This window comes from Desmodus rotundus, chromosome 1 (assembly GCF_022682495.2).
Source record: "Desmodus rotundus isolate HL8 chromosome 1, HLdesRot8A.1, whole genome shotgun sequence".
Taxonomy (NCBI): domain Eukaryota; kingdom Metazoa; phylum Chordata; class Mammalia; order Chiroptera; family Phyllostomidae; genus Desmodus; species Desmodus rotundus.
The window spans coordinates 85,827,649-85,840,965 of record NC_071387.1 but is presented as its reverse complement, the minus strand read 5'-3'; the positions used below and the strand labels follow the sequence as shown (position 1 = coordinate 85,840,965).

Genomic DNA, 13,317 nt, shown 5'->3' with positions numbered 1-13,317 from the left:
TGGCTGCCTTACTTCCCCTGCTACACCTAAGCCTGAAACAATGCTGGGGGTGGGTGCACTCTTGTGCTGGGAAGGGTGGATTCCCCAGGGGTGATCAGGCCTAAGAAAGAATGCATAAAATCCTGTGAAACCTGCTTCGCTAATACCCTTAATTTAAATGATAAGGGTCCAAGCATGAAATGAGTTTGTTTCCCCAAAGTTTTATGGTCCTTTAGCTATCTGACCCTGACTCAAAATAAGCCCTGAGTTCTTTGAATGTTATCTATTGTTTGATCATTACTACCTGACAATGATTGATGAGCTTTCCATATATGTCCTATATTCCTATGCAAATTAAGCCAATAAAAGCCTATCAAGGCAAGGGTTGGGGTGCTCTCCTCTTGAGAGAGTGGCCATGATGTCCCTTTTCCTCCACAGGACTCGGTAGTCTATGTGAATTTGTCTCAGCCACAGCACCGCGGACACTGCTTGCCAGTGTCTGTGTCACTAATGTATCTTAGTTAATACGCATAAAAATAATCAGCAATAATAGCAGCATGTGACTTTTCAGGAGCAATATGGGAAGTTATAAGGTAGAGGAAGAATATCTTTGGAGCTCAGAAGACTATCAATCACCCATAGTGGTGAGAGCCCAGTATTCTTGGTCCAAGAGGGCACTTTTCTCATGGGAAATTTCATGTCCTGCTTTAAGGTGGAAAGGAGGAGAGCAGAGAACCCTTGCTGCACCTGCCACTTCTCAAGTGCCTTCACTTCCTGGGGTGTCCAACCTTTGAGCATCTCTGGGCCACACTGGAAAAGAAGAGTTTTCTTGGGCCACACATTAAAAATACAAACACTAACAAAAACTGATGAGCAAAAAAAAGGTTTTAAGTAAATTTTTGATTTTGTGTTGGGCTGCACTCATAGCCATCCTGGGCTGCAGGCAACTCATGGGTTGCGAGTTGGACACCCCAATGCCAAAGTAGACTATTTGGGGGTGGCATGTTGTGATCCCTTCAGTGAACAGGGTCTCCACATTCTTTCTTCTACCCTCATCCCACCAGCCTTTTCCCAGGATAGGGTCATCAAATTTCATTAGACAAGTAAACAGCCTGGAGATACTAACTAGGATTATTATTATTTTTCCATGCAAATAAACGCTCTGGGGACTTAGATGAGCTCTGCTGCAAGACCAGCATTTGTGAGGCTCTGGCATTTGGGGCCCTCCTGGAGGTCTTCCCAGTGTCAGCCCCTCTGCTGCCCCTCCAGTGGACTTTACCTAAATTATCAGGGAAGGCTGCTGACAGCCCCACTTCAGTCATTCCATCTCAACTGGAATTCAGGCTGGGCAGTTTTATCCTAACTGTTTATTGAATGACAGTGTTTTCAAGGTTAATTTCTATAGAAAGAGTTTTCTGAATTAAACCCTAAGGGTTAAAACTCTATTCAAGTTTTTAACAGAGCAAGGTGAACAAATGCTGTTTTAATGTTGTGCTTAAGTATACAGTTATACTTAAGTAAGGAAACTCCACTTGTTTAATTTAATCCAGTACTTGGCCCACGATGCTCCAAGACTTTGAGGGAGTTTTTTTAAGCAACCCTTTCAAAGCCAAAACATGAGTAAATTAAAATTCTTTACTGTATTGGGGAAATTTTAACAGATCACATCTTTCTGGTGGTACTATTTTCAAAAGGAGAACTATGAACAAAATTGGGTGTGTTTTATAAACTAACAAAATAATCTGCGTAACACCATTCTCATGTATAAACAAATGAGTATGTGTGCCCAGGGGAAACAACTGTGCATTTTAATATGTATGGGTAATGGGGGGCATCCTGTCTCTTCAACAAAGTGAAATTGCTAAGTCTTTGTGAGCGTGGTTTAGGGATTACATTACAAAATATTTCAAATAAAATATTGTATTAGAAGAAATACTGTTCATTGTATAAAAACTTTAAGTTCAGGAAAGTATCAAGTATAAAAATCACCCTTAATCCTGCCACACAGAGAGAGGTAACCAACAAATTATTAAGATTTGAAATTAGTATACTAATTAGTGACAGTTAGTTCAGGGAGTAGAGAAGCAATCTTTAAAGAAGGAGGAATGTTTGAATACATACAGTCCACTTAACACTTTAAAACAAAATAATATGGGAGAACCAAGATGGAGGCGTAGGTAGACACACTGCGCCTCCTCGCACAACCAGAAATGGCAAGGAGGTCTGACACCAAGGAAATAAAAAATAAACATTCATCCAGACCGGTAGGAGGGGCGGAGACTGGCACAGGGCGGAGAGGACTCTCGTGGCCTTGGCGGGACTGAGACTAGCGGAGTGTGGGACAAATGGGGCAGACAGTCCGAGCACTAGCAGACCCTGCGGCCCCACATTCGTGCAGATAAACCGAGAGGGCCAGTCTCAGAGTGGTGGAGAACAGGGCAGGCAGAGCGGTGGGTAGCACCCAGCGGCCAGCACCCAGTGGCCCCACATTCACGCACAGACAAACCAGACAAATGGCTGGGAGCAAAGCAGACCGAGAAACCCAGGGCTCCAGCTCCGGGAAATAAAGCCTCAGGCCTCTGACTGGGAATGCCCGTGGGGATTGGGGCAGTGGCAGGAGAGACTCCCAGCCTCAAGGGAGAGGTCGGTGGAGAGACCCACAGGGGCCTAGAGTGTGCACAGGCCCACCCGCTCGGGAACCAGCACCAGAGGGGCCCAGTTTGATTGTGGGTGGTGGAGTGAAAGACTGAAATCCAGAGGAGAGTGAGGCAGGCGCCATTGCTCCCTCTCGGCCCCTCCCCCACAAAGAGCATCACAGTACAGCGACCAGCGTTACCCAGCCCCAGTGAACACCTAAGGCTCCGCCCCTTAAAGTAACAGAAGCTCCAAGACAAAAAAAAAAAAAAATGGCCCAAATGACAGAACACTTCAAAGCTCCAGAAAAAATACAACTAAGCAAGGAAGAGATAGCCAACCTATCAGATGCACAGTTCAAAACACTGGTTATCAAGATGCTCACAGAATTGGTTGAATCTGTTCGAAAACCAGATGAAAAAATGAAGCCTATGCTAAGAGAAACAAAGGAAAATGTACAGGGAACCAATAGTGATGCGAAGGAAACTGGGACTCAAATCAATGGTGTGGACCAGAAGGAAGAAAGAAACATCCAACCAGAAAAGAATGAAGAAACAAGAATTCAGAAAAATGAAGAGAGGCTTAGGAACCTCCAGGACATCTTGAAACATTCCAACATCCGAATTCTAGGGGTGCCAGAAGGAGAAGAGGAAGAACAAAAAATTGAAAACTTATTTGAACAAATAATGAAGGAGAACTTCCCTAATCTGGCAAAGGAAATAGACTTCCAGGAAGTCCAGGAAGCTCAGAGAGTCCCAAAGAAGCTGGACCCAAGGAGGAACACACCAAGGCACATCATAATTCCATTACCCAAGATTAAACGCAAGGACCTGCATCCAAGATTACTGTATCCAGCAAAGCTATCATTTAGAATGGAAGGGAAGATAAAGTGCTTCTCAGATAAGGTCAAGTTAAAGAAGTTCATCATCACCAAGCCCTTCTTATATGAAATGTTCAAGGGAGTTACCTAAGAAAAAGAAGATCAAAAATAGGAACAGTCAAAATGACAGCAAACTCACAGTTATTAACGACCACACCTAAAACAAAAACAAGAGCAAACTAGGCAAACAACTAGAACAGGAACAGAACCATAGAGATGGAGATCACATGGAGGGTTGTCAATAAGGGAGTGGGAGGGCGAGAGGGGGAGAAAAGTACAGAGAATAAGTAGCATAGATGATAGGTGGAAAATAGACAGGGGGAGGGTAAGAATAGTGTAGGAAATGTAGAAGCCAAAGAACTTATAAGTATGACCCATGGACATCAACTATAGGGGGGGAATGTGGGAGGGAGGGGGTGGGGAGGACGGAATGGAGTGAGGGGGGAGGAAATGGGACAACTGTAATAGCATAATCAATAAATATATTAAAAAAAACAAAATAATATGTATATAAAATAACTCTGTGGGGTAGGTATTATCTCCATTCTATAAATCAGGGATTCTTTCTGAATGAGTTTCTGCTGGCATCTTTATTGTCCTGTTTGCAATTATACTGAACCTGGATGGTGAGAACAGTGATGAGCATTTAATGAGTCCCTACAATTTGTCAAGCACTTATTTGATTCACTCAAAAAACAGACAAAACCTCCCACGAATACCAAACTTTTTATGGCTGATAAATTTAATTGTCAATCAATATAAATTATTGGGATATTATAGTAAGATATTAGAAAAATTCCAGTGACTTTTCCATGGAACATCCATTGGAATGGTGACTAAAAAAAGGCTGCTCTGGCTTTAGAACAGTTTCGTATCAGTTGCTTGCACAGGAGGGAGATGGAGCTCAGAATTCAAACACAAAGGATGACAAATGAAGCAGTGAGACACATAATGATAGCAATGGAGCCAAACCCTTAGAATAAAATAAATATCTGTGATTCCAAAATGATACAAATAAACTTGAAGCAGTAAATAAATGTGGAAACAAGAATAGCTCTTTTTTTTTTTTACAGATGAACTCCAGTTAACAGAGGTAGAAGAAAGGAGGGAATAGAAAGTCATCATTTGGCAGATACCAAAGTAATAATTGCTGTAGGCACATCCACCAATGGATGGGAAAATTAGTGGGGAAAGTTTGAATAGAAACAAGATGTTTTCATTGTCTCAAAATGTGCCCCTCTAATAAAGACCTTACACAGTGGAGACCCTGAGAGACAGCCTTGCCCAAGGGAACGAGCTAACCTCAACCAAGGGGTGCCCTGCAGTGAGAAACAGACAATGTCGCTGGTGTGGTATTCTTGCTGAATGTGCAACCTCAGTCTAATCATGAAAAAACACCAGACAAACCAAAATCAAGAGACTGTCTCTAGAAATAACTGAACAGTGATCAATCTTCAAAAGTGTGTCAAGGCCATCCAGGACAAAGAAGACTGAGAAACTGTCCAAGAACGGAAGAGACTAAATACAAGGAGGGATCCTAGAACAGAAAGAGGGCATTAGTGGGAAAACTGAGGCCTGTAGTTTCTTGGGTAGCATCCTCTTACTTTCCTGTGTTGGATCACACGGTTTGGGAGATGTTAACATTAGACGAACCTGGGTAAGGATATACAAGAACTCTCCATACCGTTGTACAACTTTGCTATAAGTCTAAAATTGTTTCAAAATAAAAAATATAAAGAAAAGAAACAATGGCAACAGAGAGGATGGCTTCCTCCCACTTGAGCACCAAATAACAAGACCCACAGGCAGCTGCTCCCCAACCACTGGCTTTGGCTTGTGATCCAATCTGGCTGCTTCTTCAAGGTCAACTGGAGCAGTGCCAGGAGAGCGGTGGTCAGGATTCAGTCTTTATAAAATGGGAAGATGCCAGTTTTCATAATAAAAGAACTGGCTCTTACTCACTAGGATTGGCATAAGACTTAAGCAGAAAGTTGAATTAAGGAATCTTCAAAGACATGTATGCAAGTTGACTTATATGTGTTCATATGTATTTAAAATGTATAGCATGAATAATGTTCTCAAGCTCAAGTTGAGGTTTGGGGGGAATGACTAATACCTGTCTCTTATTCTTCTGAGTTCTGAACCAACTAACAAATAAAAGAGAGAGTCAGAAACCAAAATGTCAGTTTCATTCATGTTAAAGGTGACTGGAGAAAAGGGTTTTTCCTCCACTTTTCTAAGGGCTTTTCCTTAATATCCTCCCCAGCCCCATCCAGCCAGTTCCTGAGAAGGCTGAAGACCCAATAACTACATCTGAAGAGCCTGTTACTTTCAAAAATTGTTGATGAGGTAGGCATGCTTGGCTTTCCCCAAATGCACATCAGAGAAGTTCCCTTCCTCCCTTGCACCCACTCAAAAAAAGGGAAGAGATTCCTTGTTCCAGGGCTACGTTCAGAATGCTGGGAAAAGAGGGAAATTTTTACCCTGTACCTTATACCAAAATGTCTGGGAAAAGTCCATGAATTAAGGTTGCCGTGGATTATTGAGGAGGAGGAAAATGAAGAGTTAGTGTTTGATGGGGATGGAATTCAGTTTTGCAAGATGAAAGCGCTCTGTGAAGAAATGATGGTAATGATAACATAGCAATGTGAATGTACTTATTAACACATAACTGTATGCTTAAAAATGGTTAAGGTGGTAAATTTTATGTTACACATATTTTACACAATTTTTAAAAGTGTTTTTAAAAGGTACACGGATTAATACCATGACCACAAACTCATTAGGATTTTACCGCATCATTGCTGTTTGAAAGTGAAACAGAATGCCACCACTTATCTAGATTTATGTCTGCTCTGGAGAGAAGCAGAAATGTTCTTTTAGTTATTCTCTCTCCAGAACAATGACACAGAGAAAATTAGAAAATGTATTTAGCCTTGACCAGTGTGGCTCAGTTGGGGGCATCATCCCAAAAAGTGAAAGGTCTGCGGGTCGCATTCCCGGTCAGGGCACATGCCTGAGTTGCAGGTTTGGTCCCCAGTTAGGGTGAGTATGAGAAGCAACTGATTGATGTATCTTTCCTCCCTTTCTCTTTCCCTTTCCCTCTCTCCAAAAATAGATAAACAAAATCCTCGAAGATGTCTTTATAAGCTTCCTACCTGCTTCAGGACTGAGGGAGTAGAGGACCCTGTGAGGCTCCAGCAATGACCAGGGAAGAAGTTGATCCACGGTTCATAGCAATGGTGAAGTCGGTGGAGACAGGTGATTGTAGGAGATGGCTCACCAGTGTTCTGTTCTGTTTCAAGGGAGCAGGAATGCCCTGGGCCTTGACAGGGTCAGGGTGAGGTGCCGCAGGCGCCATGTGCCTCCCCGAAGACCTCATCTTGACTTCTTTCCTTGTGAAGTGGCTCTGAGTCAGTTCCAGATGGAAACTGAACCCCTGACCTCTCAGCACACAGACGCCCACGACACCCACTACGCCATCTGGGGCTCATAAACCACATTCTCTATCTTTCTTGGCTCTCGAGCTATTTAAAAGCTGGAGGGCAATATTTGGGTCTGCTCTAGTTTATTCGTGGGCCTTAATTCAGAACACATTTCCACAAAGAGGCAGAAGAAAGCGTAAGAGCACTAAAGTTCAATTTACATTCTCAGTCAGTGAAACAAAATGGAAATAAAAAACAGTTGTGTGAGAGTCATTTATAACTAAGCTATGGCTCCAAGAGCGCCTTTCCTATAATGTCATGGAATAAAAGGCATTTTCAAGCCACCAGCAAAAAAGCTAGCAACCAAAAAAGGAGAGGTGAAGGCTTTCTATTAAAAAAATTAAAGCGCTGATGACAGTGTGCACTCTCTCCCGACTGGGCAGATCTAAAGTGATTTCAATATTTCCTGATGTAAAGTCTTTTCCTTCCACTCCTGGTTTGTTTCTGTGCAAACAGTCATCAGGAAGCACTACTGTCCCAGGCAAGCCTGCTGTGCGAATGCAGGTTATCTTCACAGTTTGGTAGGACTCCTCAAAGACCACAGTTCAGCTGCCATCACAGCCCCTTGGTTTCCAGGTACAAATTTGCCATAGTAAGTCATGTCTGGCTGGTTCTGCAAAAAAAATACTCCAAGTGCTAGCAGATGGCAGCAGTTCCACCCCGCCCTGCCCCCACCTTCGTGTCAGCTCCAAAGCTAAGAACCAGTGTGCCAAGCACGTGAGAAGTGGACTCCATGTCTTGCACATTTTCTGCAAAGCTAAAAAATGGAAATTCTTTGAAGAACAAGTACAGACCCTCCTCACAAGAGCAGTCACAGAGAGCTGCTCCCAGCTCCCCTGGGTGCCAAGCTGTCCTCATTACCAGGCCTTATTTGGGCCATATTTTCTCAAGAACATGTCTGAGTCCCAGGCTAGTTTATCATTGTCTGTTCAGTGTTTCTTGTACGGGATGTTTCCCACATCATATTGCAACTATTCATTTACAGGGCTGTTCCTACTGTCACACTGTAAACTTTCTAAGGATGTGGAACATCTCTCATTCATCTTCTCCTGTTTTTAGCCCAACGCTTGGTATATAGTTGGTGGCTTCTTAAATGTTTATTGAAAAAAAATAATGCTCCATCCATACACTTAATAATTATTCAAATTAAACTTTTTTCAACTTTTTGTTTTTCTTTACTTTGTATATGGAGAAATCTATTCAAAAGATACATTTAGATATTGTAGAAATGTTTGTTAGTGCCTCCAGAACACAACTCATAACCTCTGTGAGGGGTTAGAATAGCTAAATCCTGTTTCCCAGACTTTCTCGTATGGGACTGGTTGTGGCCAAAGCTATTGTCAGTGAAAGTCCCCTGGGAGCCTTCTGAGACTAGTATCATCCTGGTCCCCCTCCTGTTCCACAGAAGGCTGCTGCAGCCATCTGCAGACAGGAGGCAGCAAAGCGACTCTTACTCATCACACCAAGGGCGGAGGAGCAAGAGACCGAAAGACCCTGGATTCTGGAGGGCAGCTTGGAGTTACTGAACCTGCATAAGCACCTGTTCTCTCCAAACTTCTTGTTCTATAAGAAAAATTGCCCTTCTTTATTCAAGCAATTTTTACCCCAAAGATGATCTAATGTCTTTGAACATTTTCAGTTCAATAAGAAATGTTGGAGCAATTGCTCTGAGCAGAGCACTGTGCTAGTGTAACTTAGATGGAGCATTAAAGATGTTCTTTAGAATGTATAAGAAAGCCCATTTGAGTGTTTTTTCATGTCCCAAGTCTTATAGATATTTTTTTCTGTGATGACCTCCTGATATAAGGCAATGTATGTCTTTTTTCTGAACCACTGTAATACAGGAAATGGCTTTTATGACACTGCCCCTGAACACTTTGTCCTGCAGTTTCAAACGATAAGGATTTTCTTCTCTGTAACCGTGATACCATTATCATATTTAATATTTCTCAGATATAGTCTAATGCCCAATCTATATTCAAATGTCACCAGTTGTCTACCCGAAATGTCTCCTACAGTTACTATTTCAGAACCACAGTCCAAACACTGCCTTATGTTTTTATGTAAACTAGTTCTCCCTACCTCCCTCCACCATTTTTTCATGACTTTGGCTTGTTGAAGAGAACAAGCCAGTTGTCATGAATTGTCTGGCTGGTGTCCTTTTATTTTTTCTCTGTCCCAATATTACCTGTAACTGGAGTTATGTCTAAAGGTTTGATGAGTGAGATCTGAGTTACATGATTTTGGTGATAGCATGATAGGAGATCCATGTGCTAGTTTTCATAGTTTCTTTTTTTTTTTAAGATTTAATTTATTTATTTTTAGAGAGAGGGGAAGGGAGGGAGAGAGGGAGAGGAAACATTAATGTGTGGTTGCCTCTCATGTACCCCCTACTGGGGTCCTGGCCTGCAACCCAGGCATGTGCCCTGACTGGGAATCGAACCGGCAACCCTTTGATTAACAGGCTGGCACTTAGTCCACTGAGCCACACCAGCCAGGGCTTCATGGTTTCTTTTCATGACATGCAGCTGGACACCACTTCCCACACTCAAGCAAGCTACTTGGACATTGGTCTTGTGCCTCCTCTCCCTGCCTAGAGTGCACACTGGCCCTGTACTTGATCTACCGTGTGTCCTCAAGTCCCACATTCCACATCTTTGTGTGCTGTGCTCTATACAGAATTCATCTTTTTCCTGTGGGCATGGTATATCTGTAACTCCCGTGTGTGGACAGGACCTAGGACTTGCTTCTAACCAGCAGAATAAAGCACAGATGAAGGGATGTCACTCCCCTGACTACATATGATAATAACTTCATATAGCTAGCAGATTCTGACTCTTGCTGACTTTGATGAGGCAAACTGTCATATTGGAGAAGTTGACATGGCAAGGAAGTAAGTGTGGCCCCCACCAACAGCCAGCAAGAAATGAGGCCTTCAGTCCAATGACCGTCAAGGGCCTGAAGCCTACCAAGAACCATGCTTGTGTGCCTAGAAGTGGCTCCTTCCCCATTTGAGACTTCATATGGGTAATTGCTCGACTGTAGACTTAAGAGACCCTGAACAGGACAGATCACTGCACTAAGCTGTACCAACCCACAGAAACTATGAGGTAATAAATATGTGTTGTTTTAAGCTAATAAATGTTGGGGTGATTTGTCACATAACATTAGATAATGAATATATTCCACACACCTCAATGTTGTATTTCAAGCCTAATCAGTCTTAAGGACCAACCTAAACACCTTAGTATTCTTAGGACCCTAATGCTATGAGTCCCTGCTGATCACTTATGGTCAGAACCACACAATTCATTATCTCAAGCTGCACCAGGACCATTAATATTATGTCTCTAACTGGACCATATGCTCTTTGCAGGATGGAGCCACATTGAAAGGTTGTCTCTCCTGCATTCTGAAGCATCATGTTGTAAGGTAGGTGGTGCTCATCGAACACTTATTATTAACAGCAGTAGCAGTTATTATATTCAGCAGCCCATAACAGTGTACACTTGCTATAATCCTGCCTTACCAAATGTTGAGAGTTGTATCAATAGCTACAATCAAGTATTCCTATAGTAAGGAGAGATATCTGGCTCTGTAAAAGTAAACATTGTTATTTGGAATTTCCTTTTTTTATTAAAACAATACAAATGGAGCGACAATGATGTTTCCCAGATGTTCCCTAAAAGAGACAATAAAAATATAAACAAGATTATTTTCTTATTTTTTTTCCCTGAGAAAATTCTAATAATATGTTTAGTCTTTGACCAATCGACCCTTACCAAATTCACGTTTTCTCCCTAAGCTTGGTGTGCTGAGCTAGGAAGGACTTGAGGAATCCATGTGTGGAAAAAGGCACTTTACAGTATCAACTTCAAGGTGGTTTGCAAAGGAAACACACAAGAAGGTTCTCAGCCACTTTCTGTTGTTAAAACACTTGGAACATGCATGGAAGAGAAAAGCAAACAATTACTTGGAGGGAAGTAAAGACAGTAAAAAGAGCACTATGTGCTTCAGTCTATTGTCAGCCAAGCATCGACACTTCTACTTGTGTTCTCCACATTGCAAGAAAGCCAGGAACCACATTCTCAGAATCCCCTTCCCTGGGTAGTTCTGGGACTACTAGTGTCTGCCTAGGAAAAATACTTGCAAGAAATTGGGAAAACAGATTATTCAGAGATAGCAGTTATAACAGAAGATGTGGCCACGTACTGAATTCGGAATACTGTCCCAGACTGCTCTACAGAGCTACCCACAACACTTCTGCAGAATGAAAGTTGGTGGGAGCTTCCGAAGATTTATGAGAAAAGCAGCAACTTCCTGGGAATCTCCTGAGAACCTCTGAGTTTGAGGAGTCAAGCAAAAATTTTCAAGGAATATTTCATTTACTTTTATTCCCCTACTCTTTTGAACTATATTTCAGTAGTTATGGGAGTCCCTTAGTAGTTGCTCCTACTTGTATGTTACCTAGGTGTGTGTCTTTAAAATTTCTCCACATGGTACTTGGTAGGTTCTCTAAATGTTGAAACTTGAGTTTTTGTACATCTTTAGGAATATTTCTTATATCAGTTATTTCCTTTATTATTTCTTGCCTGCCTATTGACTTTATTATCTGCTTCAAAGAAGGTAATATATTTGTTTAATTTCTTTGTATATTTTGATGAATATAAATTCATCTTAAGTTTTCCCTCATTTCTAATTTCCCAGATTTTACCTTACAGACCACAGATACTTCACTTATGTTAAATCATTAATTTGAAACTGCAAATGAAATGTTATTTTAATAATCATACATATATACAATTTTATATATTACATCTATAACTTAAAAATTTCATGCAACTTTTGCTCTGATTGCTCCATTTTTATAACAGCTTATTCTTATTTTATTGATGCATGTGAATCTATCTAAGGTTCATGACTGCAATTCATATTGGCCAGGGTTGTTTCAGGAAAAATAAAACACTGTTTTCCAGATATTAAGAATTTCTATTTTATATAGGTCATTTCAAAGAGAGCTTATGTGACCAAAACCAGGAGCTCTTAACGCTATGACCTAAGATTGAAGTTCTCCATAGGATGTAATAGACACTTAATAGTGCTATGTTTTCTTGTAGAGATATAAAATTAAGCTATTCATCAATGATTGGTGATGTGGGAATAAACATTCCCCAAATTTTTAACTACTGCCTACTCTTTTTAGGAATTAAGACTCAAAACTCGGAGGAACCAAGAACTCAGAACATGTGAAATTCCTTAAATAAAAATTTATTAAACTTAAAAAAAAGAATTTCTATTTTATTTCTTTCATTGACTAATTATCTACAACTATGCTTTGAATTTCAGTGGTCAGTTTAGGACTTACAGTATGCACTTTAAATTCATCATAATTTACTTACAGGTAATATCATACCACTTCATAGATAGTATGAGAATCTTATAATATTATATTTTCACTTTTCTTTTACTCTTTATTCTATTGTTATATTACTCTTTATTCTATTGTTGTCCTTCTACATATGTTATAAACCCCCCAAACTGTTCCAAGTCACATGGTCTTAGAGCCTAGATTGTCTAATCCATTCTCTTAAACTACATCCTAAACACCTCAGTTAAAAGAAACAGGAAAACAAAAACCCTCTGCTCGATTTAGACTTTGGTGAGTCTCAGCTCAAAAAGGTCATTCTGGTTTAATGTGAGATGGGTCCTGGCTAAAATGAAGCACAGTCAGGAAATTCACGTGTGTTAGTATGGATTCTTCATGGGTTCAACAATATGTTCATTTAGGCCCCCAAAAGTTCTAAAATAGATACTGGGATAAAAATGGATATATTTACGGTTTTACTGTAAACTATTTCTCATGTGGAAAGTAAAATGCATAATGTAGCGCACAGCTTTGAATTCCATCATGAAGAATAATTACACATATGGTGCTTATAGTATGAGTGCTATATACATACATATTAATTTATTCAACCTTACTTCATTGTAAAGTAGTCCATTTATAACAGGGCAGTGAAAATTGCTATATGTGGCAATTCAGAAACTGTTTAACTTGAGACTGTAATTTTGAGGAGGGTATGCATCCTGTTATACTCCTTTGCTGCGCTGGTTATATCAAGATTTACAAAAAAGAATTTAGTTTCCATCTCAGGTGAATACTAATTTCTTTCTCTCCTTTAAAAGAAAAACGTTTTATGTTTTATTATTTCAACAAATTCTCAATCTTATTATTTGTACTAGTCTTGATAAAGTTTAGTTATTACTGTTCATATCACTTTATGATATGGCATCTGATTCTCAAATGAATACTGACAGGGTCAGGTCTGGCATTTGTGG

The 13,317-nt window shown here is 40.6% G+C and overlaps 1 non-coding gene across 1 annotated transcript; it reads left to right on the top strand.

Annotated features, from left to right (window-relative positions):
* The first annotated feature begins 11,978 nt into the window (after positions 1–11,978).
* Positions 11,979–12,105, top strand: LOC112307287 (small nucleolar RNA SNORA25). The gene has a single exon (XR_002975039.2). It is a non-coding gene; the product is annotated as a small nucleolar RNA SNORA25 (small nucleolar RNA).
* Positions 12,106–13,317: the final 1,212 nt, after the last annotated feature.